Source organism: Amphiprion ocellaris, chromosome 10, assembly GCF_022539595.1.
Source record: "Amphiprion ocellaris isolate individual 3 ecotype Okinawa chromosome 10, ASM2253959v1, whole genome shotgun sequence".
NCBI lineage: Eukaryota > Metazoa > Chordata > Actinopteri > Pomacentridae > Amphiprion > Amphiprion ocellaris.
The window spans coordinates 4,053,931-4,066,940 of record NC_072775.1 but is presented as its reverse complement, the minus strand read 5'-3'; the positions used below and the strand labels follow the sequence as shown (position 1 = coordinate 4,066,940).

Here is a 13,010-nt window from a genome sequence, read left to right as displayed (position 1 = left end):
AGTCTTTACAGGTTTTTGGTCAGACACATTCTGTATTCTTGTTTGTGAACCAACGTTGGTTGTCCAGAAGGTAAGAGTTCCTGTCCTGATTCTCTGTTCTCAGAGGTTCTCTGGTAGGCTGCAGGAGACTTTAGCGTTTGGGTTGTGCTAGTTTGGTTTTTGTAAGGTTTCATTTGGACGACTATCTTGAGGCCCCTCCATGTGGTTTAGTGAGGTTTTCTGGAACAGTTCTACAAAGCAACCTGCAGCAGAAGAGACTTTGAGAGATTTTAGGAAGCTCTGGAGACCAGACTTTAGAGCAGCAGAAACATTTATCAGCAGTTTGAACAGGAGAAGGTGAGCTTCAGAGTAGAAATGAGACAGAAACCTTCTTGACCCGTGTGGTGAGGTCCTGTACCAAGAGTTTGAGCAGGTTGTGAAGAGTCTGTAGTTCTTTAGTCTGAAAGCACAAGAAGAGTCGACTCATTAAAGGAGAAAACAGGAGATATTGTTGGTTCTTCTGTCGCTCTGCAGTTTCCTTAGACTGAATATCAAGTTTATATTTTAAATGATTTCCCATGTGAGCCCAAGAAGACTTCAATAAACTCCCTCCATCCCCTGGACACGTTTTATTACGATGCTAAATTTCATATGTATGTATATATGTATATGTATATATATATGTGTATGTATGTGTGTGTATATATATATATATATATATTTATATATATATATATATATATATTTTTTTTTAAAAGGATGTTTTTGAGTTTAATCATACTTTTAGCACAGTGTTTTTCTCTTTGCTTGTGTAGTTTTCATCTGAGTGAAAGGTTTGAGACAAATAAAGTTTATTTGATAAACTGAATAATTGACTAACTCATGATTGTGACAACAGAAGTATTGTCATTGTGATTTAAGGTTTTGTTTCATTTTTAAGGTTGGGGTTAAAATCTTGACAGAAAAAATAAGATTACAAAAATAAATTACATTAAGAAAGCAATGAAATATAATAAAACAAAGAAAGCATTTAATATGATAAAACTAATTAAATTAAACACTAAATAAATAATTTAACATTAAAAAATCCAGTTAATTAAGAATACTAACAATAAAGATAAAATATTTAATTAGATAATTAAACATTACAAAATACACAGCATTTAATTACAAATATAAATAAATTAAAAACAATTAACAATTAGAATATTAACCATTAAAGACAAAATATTTTAGGTAATTGAATCTTAAAAAAATACAATTAAACTGAATATTAAACATTAAAAAAGACAAAACATTTAATTTAAAAATTAAACGAATTTGAAAATTAAATCTTAGAAAAGAACATTAAAACATTAAATCGGAAATTAAACAATAAAAATACAATGAAGCATTTAATAAGAAAATTAAACATTAAAAGATGATAAAACCTTTAAAAAGTAAAATCTTAACAAATATTTAATCCAAAATCTAAACATTGGGAAAGAACAGGAAAATGTTTAACCATAAAACTTACAAATGTTGATAAAACATTTGAAAACGCAACAATTAAACATTAAAAAGACAAAACATTTAGAAATCAAATGAGACATTAGAAAAGAAATAAAATGTGAGAAAAGAGCAAAACTAAACATTTAAGAAGAATTAAACTGAAGACAAAACATTTGAAAAGACACCAGTTCGACTTTAGAAGATCAAATTAAACAGAAGAGACAATAAAACGATCAAAAAGAGCAAAAACATAAAGGTCTTAAAGCGTTTTCTAGTCTGAAATGAAAACATCAAGTTGTTTCTTCAAACATTTCCTCTTTCTATGTTCTTGGTTTGATTGTGGACAGATTTACTAAGAACTAATTTCAGAAAACTGCTTTCCAGATAAAGTCTACTAGTAGTTGAAGGCATTGATCAAACTAATGTTACCTTCTGATCTCCACAAACTTTACTCTTCAGTGAAGAGAATCAAAGTTTGTTCAGGATTTCTAAAAAACCCACAGATGAAGGTTTGTGAAGAACTCAGATGGATGGTCTAAATGTGAAATCAAGACTCATGGTCACAAGTTTTAAGGCTTCTGTTAACCAGAAAGTTCAAACTAACAGAGAAGTACTGAGAAACTTTTAAAATTTCAGTCCTCAGACTGTCTGAAGGTTCAAACTAACAGAGAACTACTCAGGAACTTAGAAGATATCAGTCCTTGGACTGTCGAAAGGTTCAAACTAACAGAGAACTGCTCAAGAACTTAGAAGATATTAGTCCTCAGTGTCTGAAGGTTCAAACTAACAGAGAACTACTCAGGAACTTAAAAAATTTCAGCCCTCAGAGTGTCTGAAGGTTCAATCTAACAGAGAACTACTGTGGTACTTAGAAAATTTCAACCCTCAGACTGTGTGAAAGCTCAGGTCCTGAGGACTCGGGAGGTGTGGAGGCTTTGGAAAGTCTTGGAACTGAGGGTTCCACCCTCCAGCTCAAAGGCTGAAGTCCAACCTCCTGAGAAAAATGGTCGAGATTCAAGTTAAAAAAAAAAAACCTGAAAATGGCAAAAAATAGATGATAAATGCGCAAAAAAAAGAAGAATTAGTATCTGAGCGAGTAGCTCAGGGGAAAAGAAGACAGACTCCCAAGCGGAGGGTCGCAGGTTCAAGACCCGTCGCTGACTGCTTTCTTTGTTTGTCTTTGTCAGAATTTTGATAAAACTTAAGAAGGGTCTGGTCTTGAACCAGCGACCTGCAGCTCCATAGGCAAATCCTTAACTCACTGAGCTACAGATCAGATAAAAAGAAATAAATTCGTCGTCCCTTTGGCATCGCAGTTTCTCAAGTGACCACATGGGTGGAGCCAAGGCGGAGTCTGGGTGGAGTCGGGGTGGAGAGTAGGCGGGGAGGTGGGTGGCGGCCTCCCCCCTCTACTCCCCCACCGCCCACCACACCTTCCCCCGCCCGACGAGTTCTTCGAGTCTCCACGAGTTCTTCGAGTCTCCACGGGTTTTCCCGAGTTTCTGGAGTTTCCACCAGGTCGGAGGCAGAACAAGTTGTCATGAAGAGATGTTGAAGTTGGCCAGGATGGACTGACTTTTTACAGCAACTAGAAGGAAGACGACTAGAAGAGCAGGTCTTTAACCACCATCCATAAAATCCATGGAGTCGCTCCAGAGAAATGAAGGGAGGTCAACTTTTATCAACCTCCATCCAAATGTTCAACTTCATATCTTTACTTTGACATTTTTAGCACCACAAACCTTTAGTATCACGCTTCATTATCATTGATTAGGACTTTAATGGAATCCACCAGCAGATTTAGTTTTTGTTGAGAAACTTTATTCTTGTCATCGTGGGACTGCAGTATTTCAAACTGTTCCTTCTATTTGACCTCATGTTTATTAGTTTTAGTGGAGAAAGTTACTTTAATTATTGATTAGTCTCTAAAAAAACAAGTAATAAATTGGATTAGTCAAGAGGTTTAAATTTCTTACTTTGTCATATTTTAAATATGACAAAAAATATAAAGTGTCTTGAGACAATTTGACCTGTATTTGGCGTTATATAAATAAAATTGAATTAAAATTGTATGTATCTTGTAATGTTGGAGTAATTCAGCCATATATGTTGGAAAACACATTTTCTTTGTCCATTAATCTGTTGATTGTTTTCTCCAGTAATTCATCTATTGTTTTGGTTTATAAAATGTCAAACCCAAATATATTCAGTTTACTGTCATAAAAACCAAAAAGATTTACATTCATGATGCAGGAATCAAGCAGTTTTTAGTTTAGTCAGAAAGATAGTTGATAATGTGTGAATTGTTGCAGCTTGTGAGCCGTAGAAGGTTTTAATCTTTGGGGCTGAGTGTCAGAAAACATTTAGAAACCAACATCAACAAAACACTCAACAAAGATTTGAACATCATTAAAGGGAAATCCAACTTTTGCATGGCAATGTCTAATTAAAGGACATTAATTTCCAATGTAAATGTGTGATATTCATCCTCTGGAGCTTTCTCTTCACATCGTCTTCCACCTGGACTGGTTTGGTCAGGAGCATGTGCAACAAATATTTGAAAAACTGCACTTTAACATCAATGAATGACACTGAAGTTTAATCTCTACATAAATGAGACTGAGTCTGGATGTGCTGCTCTGTCATTAACTCCTAAGTTTAGGGAAAGTTCAAACAAAAGAAGACAGTTCAGATCAGACTTGAGAATGAGCTTATTCTGAACAAACATCTCAGACTTTGAGCTTCAGCAAATCTAGCAAGATATTTTAACAACAAGCAACTCAAGAGATCCAGAAGTTGGAGAGAGTTAGCTTTAGCTGAGCCAAAGAACATGTGGGACGCTAACCTAGCAAACATTTCAGACTTTTCTCTGTGAATTCTGAGAAATAATTTACTATTTAAAGACAGAGCTACACATCTTAACTCAGTCTCATTAAAACAGACTCTAATTCAGTGTCATCCATCCATATTAAAGTGCAGTTACCCAAAATGTTTGTAGCATGAGCTCCAACAAAACCTGTCCAGGTAGAAGGCCACTTTGACAAACAGGAAGTAGAAGATTCCAAGCAGATTTATAGAAGGGGGAACCGGACTGTACTAAGTGTGGTCGAGTATAGAGGGGTGTTTTGTGGGTTTTTAAGGCTGATAATGATTATTAGTGAGACATTTGGAGTAGATATTCATTTGCAGTAAATGAAAGTATTTAAAATCTTGGAGTTAAACTTCGAAGAACACGAACTCTAACAGAAAACTTTGTTGATACGTTTTTGTTTTGTTTACAGATGTTAAGTTAAAGGAGTTTTATTCATGACGTATAACCAATCAAATCACTCCAGAAGACAGAGTGACCACAGGTAGATAAAGGTTCAGAGCCAAAGTAGCGCCATTTTAAAATTTATTTATTACCATAAATCAGTAAAAAATAAAATACTGATAATCAGTAAATCAGTCAGCCCACAATTACTACAATTCTACAATGTATGTCTCTTTCCTTTGACTTGTTATTTGTACAATATACGATGTATATGATGGCGTTTTTTCATACCAAAGGCTATACTATGATGTTTTCTAAGAGACATATGATGCTACTGTGGTTGTTCTGGCTGCTGCACTCCTCCTCTGTTGTTTTCTGGATTGTACTCAGCTGCATGCCTTCGTCCACCAGGCCTCCGTTGACTCGTCCCGCCTGCTGTCTCTGGAGCTGAAGCTGGATTGGAACAGACCAAAGTACAGTCCAATCACGATGCCAGCTGCCTCTCAAAAGGCTCCTTCATCTGGTCGGTGGCGGCACTTCTTCTGAGGGGAAGCTGAGCTGGTCCAGCAGAACTTTGGAGATGTGTTCCAGTGGTTGGTGGATGTGTGGGGAGATAGAGAGGGACCTTTGAATTGTTCACAAAGGAAAACAGGGAACCCATTGGTAGTTTTAGTTTAGGGTGCTACTGCGGTGTGTTTTTGGGTTTTAAGAGATGAACAGGAAAAGTTTTTTTTCGTATTGATTATCTTTTACTTTGTTCCTGGTTGGAATGCCCATCAATGTCAACACGAAGTTTACTTTTAGTTCTGTTTATTTATTTTTATTTTACTAACACCCATTTGTTTTTAACCCCCTCACATGTTGTGTTGTTGTAAACTTACTCTTTCAAATAAATTCTCATCTAACCCTCTGGAAACCAGCGTTTGGACTGTTTTTTTGTTGCTCCTCACCTACTGACAGCTGTGGACATTAACATACATTAACTGCTGCTGCTGATACTGGCACTGCTACTACAACTTGTAATACTATTACAAATGCTGATACTACTTCTATGACTCTAACAGCTGTTTATACTACTACTGCTGCTTGTACTTTTAGTATTACTACTACTGCTTGTACAACTATACTACAGCTACTATTAATCGTCTGGTATTTGGTTGTCAAGCTGCTAGCTCGCCTTAATTCAATTCAATTCAATTCAATTCAATTTTATTTATATAGCGCCAATTACAGTCAAATTGTCTCGAGACGCTTTACAGAACCCATATGCCTGACCCCCAGAGCAAGCCAAAAGGCGACAGTGGCAAGGAAAACACCCTTTTAACAGGGAAAAAAACCTTGAGCAGAACCCGGCTCTAATGTGGGGGGACCCATCTGCCTGCTGGCCGGGCGGGTTGAGAGGGACAGAAGAAGTAGGGAGGTTGAGATAGAGGGGTAGAGATAGAGGGATACAGATAGAGGGGTAGAGATAGAGAGGTGGGGGGGTGGGACACAAGGACCATAAAACACAGCCACACATCTGAAGCATCCAGCATCCAGCTCTGGGACCAGGGACACTCGGAGAAAGGACACAGAAAGAAACAGAGTGAATGTAATGCAATAATGGTATATATAGTAAATACATAGGTAGTTAGAGAAGGGCTCAGTGCATCCAGAGAGGTTCCCCAGCAGCCTAGGCCTATAGCAGCATAACTAGGGGCAAACTAAAGGGACGTCAAGAGGGGAAGTCAGTTGTGCAAATGAAAGCGTTTTGCTAGTGGCTAACTAGTTAGCTCTCATAGACTGGAAGCTCTCAACAAGATTTCATAATGAAAAAAGAGCCAAAAATTATTCTTACCTATGAAAAGTCATTCCAAGTTTCCTTGTCTCAATCGTATGACGTAGTGTAATTGTATGCAGCACAGTGAGCCGGCATACTTGTTGTTTCCGTTTTCACGCCGTCTACATCAACAGAATGCACTGAAACTTTTCCCCCACTAGCTTAGCCTCGCTGTAGCACGTAGCTCAAAGGGGCGTGTCCTATCGACTCATTCATATCTATGAGAACAACGGTAGCTGCACATAAGGACGCCTGACGTTGATTAGCTGCGTAAATACCATTATATACAGTCTATGGTAAATACGTATGTGAATCGCATCATTGGCTGCAGCAGCCAGTCACCGGTCACTCACTGACTCATTGAAAAATAGCACAGAATGAATAAGCCAAATCGGAATTATCAGTACGCATGCGCGTTTATCCCTCAATAGCTTCCGGGTCAGAGTTCATCCCACACTACGTTATCAACAAAGCTCGATAAAGCGATACTATCGCAGTGGAACGACCTGCTATTTGTAGCGACTATTAAGTGTTTACACTGCTTAAAGTCTTTTTAAGGCAATATGCCAGGTCCCATTGTTCAGTGCGGGACTGCCACAACGGTACCCGTGGGCTAAAGAAGTGGATGGAAGAATTTTGCCCTATTCACGAGTGCAATAAAGGAACCTCGCGCTGTATATGTGACCTGCTTTATATACTCGTCACATTTCCTACTGAAAGAAAAGATTCAGAACATCGTGCCGACTTTGTAGTCGTTAGCAAGTTTTGCTCGTCCTTGCTAATCAGATAATTATTGATATCTATGTACATGCAGGGTGGCCATTTATTTGCTGCTGTCGACTCATTCTCCCAACCTTCTCTGAGCTCTAAAGGATCTGGAATTCTCAGGTGACACCCGTCAACATCGATCTCGAGCAGGGATTTATAATCAAGGTTGACAGCCTCCCTTTCCTGCTGTTTTGTTAAAACTATTGGGGCCTTTTGAAATGACAATGCCCAAGCCAGGGACACGAGTTCTTTCTTTCGTTTCCCGATAACACTGTATCCTCGTTTCTTACAAAATTCCTTTAAAGCATCGACTTTACAACGCTCAAAGTAATCAATATCTGCGTAGCACTCTGCCATGTTTATGATCTGGGGTATCCCGACCTTTCACCCGGACCAGCATACCTTGCGCGCGGCGAGATTCCGAATTGGAACCAAAATGACCCAATACTCAAAATTTCTTATGTGTTTTTATGTAAGTTTTAATGGCTTTTTTATGATTTGCTTTGTATTTTGACTGTGACTGTACTAAAACAAAATACACTTGGAGACCTAAGAGCGATTCTTAATGCAATATTTCATAAATGCACGGGGTGTCTGAAAACTTTTTTCCACCACTTTATTTTTTTTATTGTTTACCTGCTGTGTTCTGCAGAGCTCGTGTCAAAGCCGGACAAACCCTCCTCATTCATGGAGCCAGTGGAGGGGTGAGACTATAAGTTTTTTTTAAGCATTTTTTTTACTAAGGTTCCAAGATATCTTCACCCAGGAAGTTTTCCATTTGTGTTTGCATGTGAACAAAACACTGAAACACAAATCTATGATTTAAAGAATACTTGTGTACTAGTGAATGCAGCCTTGAAGTTGGTTGTTCATCAAACCTTGTGTCAATTAAGTGGTGATCTCAAAGGAAACAGCAATTGACTAATACGTAATGTCATCCTTGCATTGCTTTACATCATCCAGCTCACTGTTTCACATGTATCACTTTGAAAAAACCCATGTTTACAGTCCGTGTCCTTGAAAGATTACAACATACTCAGAAATTCTACAGCAGAGATGAAACCATGTTCTAAAATCCAATATTTTCTTCATCTCATAGACGGGTATGGCCACCTGCCAGGTTGCTTGTTCCATGGGCCTCAAAGTTCTGGGAACAGCAGGGACTCCAGACGGGATGAAGCTGATTATCAAGAATGGAGCTCACCGGGCTTTCAATCACAGAGAAAAAGGATACACTGATAAAATCATGGTAACCACACACATATAGCAGGAGGATCGACAGGAAAAGGCCTTTGAAACAGTGGTTTTAATAGATATATGGATGAAATATATGCTGTGTGTTTGTGTTTTCCAGGCAGCCACAGATGGCAAAGGTGTAGATGTCATTATGGAGATGCTGGCAAATTCCAACCTCAATAAAGACCTGCAGATGGTGGCCAAAAGAGGACGTATTGTGGTCAGTAGGACTCTATGATCTCAGACAACAGAATGTGTGTTTAAAATGGTATAACAATGACAGAAGCATTTCAGTCACGGTTCCAATCAGACGTCATGCAAAGATGAAAAGTTCAGGCAGATTTACAGATGAACAGACTTGCCTTCATTTCTAAACTCTTCATCTCTCATGTCTCTGCTTGGTCCTTCCTCTGTAGATTATTGGCTCCAGAGGTCCCATCGAGATCAACCCAGAGGACATCATGGCTAAAGAGGCCTTAGTCACAGCAGTTGTCATTTTCTACGCTAAACCGGTATGAAACCGTGACAGTTATATGTATAAATCTTTTGCAAATGAAAAAAAAATTAAACTTAAAGAAACACCTGCATGCACCAGTCAGTTACAGTGATGATATCACAGTCAACAGTTATTCACATGCATCCAATTTACTTAAATAAATACATCCTGATAATATTTCCCATTCAGTAATTTTTCCTCCCTGTTCGTCTCTCAGGAGGAGAACAAGCAGAGTGCAGCCTACTTCTTTTCAGGGATGGAGGCTGGTTGGCTGCGTCCACTCGTTGGTCCTAAGTATACGCTGGACAAAGCTGCCCAGGCCCACAAAGACATCATCGAGTCCTCCGGGGCTGCTGGGAAGATGATCCTGACCATGTGATGACAGCAACATACCTCAGCTCAAAGGTCACAGACTGGCTGTTTTTAAAGGGAGAGTCTGAAGGAGCAACAAAACTGGTTCATAAAGCTTTTCTCTGAAATCATGTTTGATTGTTACAACAGTTGAGCTGAACTGCATTTGCACACAATCTTAAAGTTCACCTATGGTGATAATTAGATGTGCTAATATGAGGATCATTTAAAGATACAAATAATAGTTTTAAGGATGTTTATTCTGTCCTGCAACCTGGTTGCTATGAGTTACATGATGAATAAGTTGTGTAATTAGCATAATTAGGTCATTATCAGGTAAAATTATGATGTAATCCCACACTGTGGTCTTTGTAATCATGAACTTTCAAGACACAAACACATCAGCAAACTTTCTTTTTCAACTGAAGGCTGCTAGGAATAGTTTTTATTGTAAATCAAATAAAACTATTTTATTACATTCAGTATTCATGTTGTGATTCTTGTCCATCCTGACCATAGATGTTGGTCTATTCAGTTCTTGTCCTGTTGAGTAGAAAATAAAGGTCCTACAACCACAGTCCTGAAAATAAGCTGACATCTGAGTGGCTGCATTATTATTATTTATCATTTGCCTAAACCCAGTAGAGCGTTTTTTAATTGAGTTCTCAGATTTTACTTCTTCCATTGTTCTTGGTTATTACCATTTTTTATTTGTTGGTATTTTTAATATTCATGATCATCAGTTTACGTCTGAGTTTTGAACTGTATGTGATTCTCTTAATCTAAACCAGCATGAATGGGGAGCTACTGTTGACTAAATTTTAACCTGGCTTTAGATTCGAACTCTCTCTCGCTAAGAGGTTTCACACATGATGACAAAATGATTTTATTTGATTTTAGCTGCCCTAAGCACACTGCAGATTTGCTGCTACCTTCAGTATTAATGATTTACGTGAGAGAGTAAATGACAATGTCAACAAGTTTGATATCATGTGTTTCAGAACTCTAGAGCTCTACTCTAAAATTTCATCCTGTCAAAAAAGACTTGGATGATGTTTTTACTGAGTCAGTCCTGACAATAGTCACAACCAGAGAGCATTTGATCTGTTTCACAAGTTGTAAAAGCAGTAAACGAATGAAGCCTAATCGCTGGCTGGCTAGATAGATATTTCAAGGCACCATGTTTAAAGTGATTTCAGTGGCTTAAAGTGACTTTGACAGGTAGTATATATGTGTGTGTGTGAAACAAATTTAAAAATGTATTTAAAATAATTTTTTGTCATTGGATAGTTGATTGAGCAATGATTTAAAAACTGGAGGATGATGCAGATCCAAAGGTGGGAGTCGTTTCTAAGATCATTTGCAAACTGACCAGCAGAGGGCGCGGACACAAAACCGGAACCGGAAATCAAAAGTCCAATAGGAGAAGAAGAGCAGACGAAAGAGGAAGTGCGCAAGTGTGTGAAAGTGAATTTTCTAACCGTGTGTGTAGAGTTTGTTTGGGTGCAGACATGTCGGGTAGCAGAGTGATGAGAGCCATCCGGGTCAGTGAGTTCGGAGCCCCGTCGGTCCTGAAAGTGGTCTCCGGTGTGAGCGTCCCTCAGCCCGGACAGGGAAAGGTGAGACACCCGCTGATCAGATCACAGGTGGAGGTTCAGACTCAGGTCAAGTTTAGGGTTTTAATACAGAGATAGAAACTTTATTCACGGTGTCCAGTAGCTCACACGTTACATTTAATAAGAATAAAGACAATATCGTGCTGTTGGAAAAAATAAAGTGCAAAATCGTACTGGTATTTTTGAAAACGTAATAAAAAAAAGTCTAATTGCAGTATAATACCAACAACAATAATAATAACGTGCAGTTATTTTAAAATGCCAAATGTGTTTCTGTGAATTCGTGTATATATATATATATATATATATATATATATATATATATATATATATATATATATATATATATATATATATATATATATACACATACATACATACATACATACATACATACATACATATACACACACACACACACACAAATAATAATAAAAAAAATCTGATGTTGTATTGTTATACCAGTGGGTTTTACAGGGTTAATACAACCATGTAATAATAGACTAACCAATAAAGAAATGTAGGCCAATCTCTGTTGACACAACGTTGAGCATGAGTCTGATAGCAGTGATAAAGCCAATATTGTCGTGCATCTCAAAGTAAAACTTAACAATGTGAAAAACAAGGCCTGTATTTATTATATGTGCATGTGCACTACTGTATATATGCATGCAGTAGTGCACATAGGTACTTCCAACATCAGCCACAACATTATGACCACTGACAGGTGAAGTGAATAACATCGATCATCTTGTTATAATAAAATGTTCTGCTGGGAAACCTTGAGTCCTGACATTCATGTGAATGTAACACCTAAACATTGCAAGTAAAGCAACCCTCCACCCCCTCAATCCCTCATGGCAACAGCAGTCCTTGATGCCAGTTGTCACCCTCAGCAGGACAATGCACCCCGACACACTACAAAAACTGCTCAGGAGTGGCCCAGGGAACACAACAGAGCTAAGCTGTTCACCTGGGTTCCACACTCCCCAGATCCAGATCTTATAGAGCATCTGTGGGATGGTCCAGGATAAGACTGATCTAGGTAGGTCCCACCCTGCAACCCACAGGACCCACAGAATCCACAGAGGTTCTGTGTCCATTGATATCCCACTGGGTCAGAGGAGTTTTAGCAGCATAAAGGGGATCAACACAATAGTAGGCAGGTGGTCACAATGTTATGTATGATTGGTGTATGTCTATCATGCACATTTTATATTGCGTATTTATACAAATACAGTGTCATCCAACCTCAAACGCATCTTGACAGTAATGCTAGCATACTTCTGGATGTCCTTACAAAGGATTTTGGTCTAAATAATATAAAATGAATGTGAAAAGCCACTTTGTCTTGTTTTGATTTAAAAGCCTAAAGAAGTAAAACATTGTTTTCACTCTGTCTGAATACTTTTAGAGGGCACTCTACTGTGTATACTGGTTGTAAAATAGATATAGGAACTCTAAATGTTGCTGATGAAATACAACTAAATTTGAAATAAGGAAATTACTACTGAACATATCGTGTGTTGTCAAAGAACCAAATTAAAAAATCATAAATTCAATTTTGCTTTCAGAATAATTCTTTTTAAATCAATAAGAAGCCAAGTACATTTAGAAAATATGTGCATTTACTTCATCAGCACAGATTATTAGGGTAGGGTTTATGATGTATTTAAAATAACTCAGCCATGTATATGTTTGCGTCTATGTAAACATAAATATGCATTAAAACAATCAGTCATGTAGTTCTGTCTCAACCTGTGCTCAAAGTTGCAAAACGGCTTCATTTTCATAGTGAAAGTTTTGGTTATAAAGAGGCAAAAACTGCAGTATGTTGTCATTTATACGGGTTACAAAGTCTATTTAAAGAATCAAGTAAGTGCATTCAAAATTAGGGTCTGTTGTTTTGTCTTTGATATAATATGCTCTTAAAAATCTTTATTATCTTCATGTGTATACAGCCTTTCTTAATTGTTTCAGCTCTAAGTGTCTCTTCCTCGG

At 37.7% G+C, this 13,010-nt stretch overlaps 1 long non-coding RNA gene across 6 annotated transcripts in view; it reads right to left on the bottom strand.

Annotated features, from left to right (window-relative positions):
• Positions 1–4,847: 4,847 nt before the first annotated feature.
• LOC111582944 (uncharacterized) overlaps positions 4,848–13,010 on the bottom strand; it is a 19,359-nt gene continuing 11,196 nt past the window's right edge. For 3 of the 6 annotated variants that reach the window (XR_004849094.2, XR_008602951.1, XR_008602954.1), the window contains one exon: positions 4,848–11,024. This is a non-coding gene — a long non-coding RNA (uncharacterized LOC111582944). The remainder of the gene's footprint in view (positions 11,025–13,010) is intronic. The other 3 variants (XR_008602950.1, XR_008602952.1, XR_008602953.1) reach the window with 3 other exon arrangements.